The sequence below is a fragment of the Chaetura pelagica genome, unplaced genomic scaffold, assembly GCF_000747805.2.
Source record: "Chaetura pelagica isolate M959 unplaced genomic scaffold, ChaPel_1.0 scaffold163, whole genome shotgun sequence".
Lineage (NCBI taxonomy): Eukaryota > Metazoa > Chordata > Aves > Apodiformes > Apodidae > Chaetura > Chaetura pelagica.
Genome location: NW_009952964.1, coordinates 657,840 through 662,732, shown reverse-complemented (window position 1 = coordinate 662,732; position 4,893 = coordinate 657,840).

The following is a 4,893-nucleotide window of genomic DNA, read 5'->3' as shown; positions in this document are numbered from 1 at the left end:
TTTTTTTTTTTTTTTTTTTTTTTAAAATCAAGTTTATGTTAAGTTGTAATACCACCTACAAAGGCCCAGAAAGTGGAGATTCTAAACCAAGAGCAAACAAAAACATAAATTTGCCAAGTGACCAACATTGAAATAAAAGTATGTATATGCAGAAAAAAATCGACTCTCACACAACTGCAACACCGCCTTCAATATTTATCTGACTGTCAGCTTTCCTCTCAGCAGTTCAGTTTTCAAGATCCAACCTCTGAATGTGGACAAGTTCTACTGCATTTTTTCTCAACACACAAATGAAGCTTTAAACATGTGCTTCACATCAGAGGCTGTTTCTGTTTTGTGTCTGGTGCATGGCTGCAGCAGGGTGCCCAAATGCACTTTTGTGCTTAAGTGCACATTTGACAAGTCTAAATGTGTGGGAGAAAAAAAAAAAAGTTCCTTAAGGTACTTGTAAATGGAAATCAAACCCAGGCTCTCCAGTACTACTTTTTAATGTGCATTTTCAACAGATGCTGGGAGGTGGAAATTGTTTCTCCTGTGCAGAAAGTCATCCTTGGCTGCTGGAAAAGCCGTTTTATGTATGCAAAAGGGCAAGACCTGAAATCTACTGTTACCAAAGGGACTTTTAAATATAAATGTAAAAAATATGATCTTTAAAACTAATTCTTGTAAGATACAGAAGTATTTTCTAATGAAATAACAGAAAGCATGACTGAAAGATAAAATGGAAAGAGGTTTTTCAGTTATGTTTTTATTGTTCCTGGTTTAGTTTGCTATATCTTTAAACTTTACACAGTCATACTTTGAGGACAGGGAAATTTGCCTGAATGCTGCCTTTGTACCCAGTATCTCCCTGATGAGTTTATTCATGCCTTATCTTTGTGAGACCTGGGGTGGAGTTAAAAGTATAGTGATCTCAGTGAGGAGGGAAATTGTAAGACATCTATCTTTGCAATATTTTGCACCCTTAGCAGCTAGTCTAACCAGTTCAGAAAGTCATGTGGCTATTTCTACCGTTCAAGAGAGGAGGGAATTTCCCTGGAGAAATAATGGTAAATAAGCATCTGTCTGTCTTGTTTCACATTTGGAAAGCCTTTTTGTGCATGTTACAATGAAAACCCCAGCTGGGTTGGTGCAGCGAGGAATCATGCATAGCAAAATACTAGACACTGCATGTCTTGCACTGATCTTGCCCATGCCTGTCTTTTGGCTACATTCTCCATTGCTTTAGGGAAAATTACTCCTGTTTCTTTGAGGTGTGAGATCACAATAAGGTCCTTTGAACATATCCTAGTATAATCTCCACAAATAAGAGTTGCATACTGGTCTGGTTGATTGTAGTAGCAAGTGCTTTGAGTAGCAGACAAGTCTCTTGTGTCATATGTTCTCTGCTTCAATAAACCAGTAGGGGGAAAAGGGTTAAAAAAGACACAAAAAAAGGTACAGAAATCTGGATCTAATGCCTCCTTTTTCAGCAGGCCAAAGGCATTTTGATCTTGTCTTCAAAATCACTTTAAGATCTGTGGTAAAAAGAACTGGCTACGATTTTCTTCTTTTAATTTGCACCCTAATCCATAAAACTGCTTGGTGCAAAAAAGCTGTCAAAATGTCTGGGATTCACAGTCCAGGGAAAAGTGAAAACTCTGCATAACACACAGTCCAGGCTTGGCAGGAGTGGCAAAAAAAAACTATGAGGAGTGAAGCAAAATACTTCATACTGCACAGAAGATAGGCAGATTTCAAATTAAAATGCTTAGCAGGTGATTGAGAAATTTGGTCTGAAAGTTTCACTAAATATGTCTTCTGTGGAGTATCATTTAATCTACAGTGACTGGTGTGAAACAAAAAACCATCTGTTATGTGTGTGTTTTGAACACATAGGAAAGCTTGGAGCCAAGACCAAGAATCAAGAATGCTGTATGGACATATATAGCATAAAATACATTTCTCAAATGTAAACATAGCTAAGGTTCTGGTATTTTGATAACATTCCCTGCAGTGAAATTACCAGCAAGAGTGAGTTTGCAGTGCCTGCAGTCTATATACACAAAAGTACAAGGTGACCCTGTGCTAAATCAGGCTAGGAAAAAAAACCTCAGCCAGCTGTAAGCACAAGCTTGTCTAGCTAAGTAGAAGTAGCTACACACTTACCTTTGGACTCAGTTTAGGATAAAAACTACAAGAGCTGCCTCTTCACTCCATGAAACCTGTGACTGTACAACCATGATAGAAAAATAAACACTTCAGCTTTTAAAAGAAAAACAATTAATTACAGCATAACGATAAATTGGTTACTAACAATTAATAAAAGTTTGCTTTCTTTAAGAGAGTAACAAGACACGTGTATAAACATACACAGGATTTAATGCTGCCTGTAATATTTCAGGTTTTTTATACATTGTTTTGGGTCTTTCCCTTCAGTCAGCTCTAGACCTACATTCCACAAATCTGATTTGTGGAATGGAAGAAAACACAATTTTATTTTTTGCTAGTATGTGTTTAGCCTGGCTAAAGTTCAACCTGTCTTTGTCAAAATATTTTTAAAGCTGAGTCACATAAAAGATTGACCAATCAAAATAGAATGCCTGCAGTAAGAGGCTAAATTTGTGTCAAGGTTCTATTAATGGCATAGCAGAGAAGGAGCACAAGAAAATAATAGAATGAAGCACCAAGCACAAAGCTTAAGGGAACTCGAGGATGGCTGGTTAATGTGCTTGCACACAGTGAAGCCAGCCTTGTACTGCAAAGGTGAAAAGGATGAGCAAAGATTGTCCTGTTGAAAGAAGACATGAATAGGGAAAAGTAGGATTCCCTAAACAGTAGATCAGAAGAAGTATTTTATCCCCTTTGCCTCTGACATGTCAGGGCAAAAAGTTAATAGCTGAGGATGATGTGGGTGCCCAGCACTTGGGTGTTGCTCAGTCTGTTCTAATTATTACTGTAGGCCTATCTCACCACAGAAAGGCAAAAACTGCAGCACTTCTGCTACCAGCCACTGCCTTCAGAAAACATTACTCAAATCTGGCTGCTGTCTTCATACCCAGCATGGTTTGCCACCAGTGACACATTCAGGAACGGTGGGAATAAATGGTAGTATTGCAAGGGATTGTGCCTAATTGAGACACTTCCGTAAAAAACTGAAAATGAGGAAATAACCCAGATCTTAAACTGTACAATGATTCATGTGAATGTCAGCTCCTCTATCTATGGAGAGGAGGTCTTGCTGCCTCCTTAGACATAAATCTTAGGGGAATTATTCCAATGAATGAAACAAAATGGATACTTACTGTGAAGTAATAGCCTTCTACCTGAAAGGTAGTGGTGTGACCAGTGAGTGCTCAGTTACAAGCTAGCTTGTTATCTAAAAAAGGAAGAAATCTGTGTATCTCATAGAAGTCACTTTACTGAAGAAGCTCCTTTGTTTTCACAAATGTGTATGCTACATGCTGACAGATGTCTTTGGAATGCTTTTCCTCCCTGAGAACCAAACGATAGCCAGCATAAGGAAAGACCATATGGTAAAATCTTAGCCCCCTGGGGTATGCAAATTGGAGTTTGCTCAGCATTTTTTGTGGTATATGACTGTTCCCATGGAAAAGAAGTAGGAATCAGGCAAAAGAAGGTTTTGTATTAAAATTTTGGAACAGAGAATATTCTGAAAAATAACTGCTTTTTCAGGAAATTAATGTTGCTTCCCCCAGCACATATCTGTGAAGTTTTTGACAACAGTGAAGAGTAGGGTCTTACAGTTTTGGAAATAGTGCAGCAAGACCGGTGTGCTAGACAAATACATGCTAAAGGCGGCAGTAGCAGTCTCAAGAAGTTTTACTTATGGAGAAACTCCCTCTGCTAGGCAGAAAGGAGAACGTATGTCTGTTCCAAAGCTTCTACAGTAGAAGATAATAAACATTTTTAATACTGCTTCTTCAAATTGGATTCACCCTTTAAAAAAACCCAAACAGTAAGTCTTTTTCTTGTCATATGAGGACAGGCTGAGAAACCTGGGTATGTTCAGTCTTGAGAAGAAAAGACTAAGAGGGGACCTTATTAGTGTCTATGAATATCTGAAGGGTGGATGTCAAGGATGAGCCAGTCTCCTTTCAGTGTCCTTGTGATAGGACAAGAGGAAATGGCACCAAACTACAATACAGGAAGTTCCACCTCAACCCAGAGAGGTTGTGGAGTTTCCTTCACTGGAGACTTTCAAGACCAATGTGAATGCATTCCTGTGTGATCTGCCCCAGGTGTTCCTGCTGCAGAAGGGGTTGGACTCGAGGTCCACAGCAGTCCCTTCCAATCCCTACCATTCTGTGACTCTATGATTCTAGGATTCTTTGCATTTAGCACAATTAGACTCTATGCCTCAAGACCTGATCACAGCAACCAGAGGTACAGTCTTTCCGAGCCTCAAACCCCTGTGACGGAGAAGAGGCGCTTCTTCAGTGCCACTGCTCAGCACTGGCATCCACAAGAGACTCAAGCATATGGAGGAGGATGTCAGCACTTTTAGCAGAATAACTGTTTATATCAAAGGTTTCAGGTGTGAGGAGCTTTCAGTAGGACACCTTTCAACACATAACTGCTAAATTCAAAGGTTATTGTCATAATCATGTACAAATTGGTGTTTTTTAAGCTTTATCATCAGGCAAAGTTCAAACAGATTTTTACCTTGAGGCATGGTATGGAAATCTTTTATCGTGGATGGCTTACATTATCTAACACAAAGACTATTATAATAAAACATTTAGACATTTCTCATTCATGCTCTTCATATTAACTCATATTAACTTCATGTTAACAGTACCCATGTTAGCCAGATCACAGCAGAAAATTCTCCAACTTACTTGGTTCTTAAATGGTCAAGACAGAAAAATTCATTGACTAACAGTGCGGATC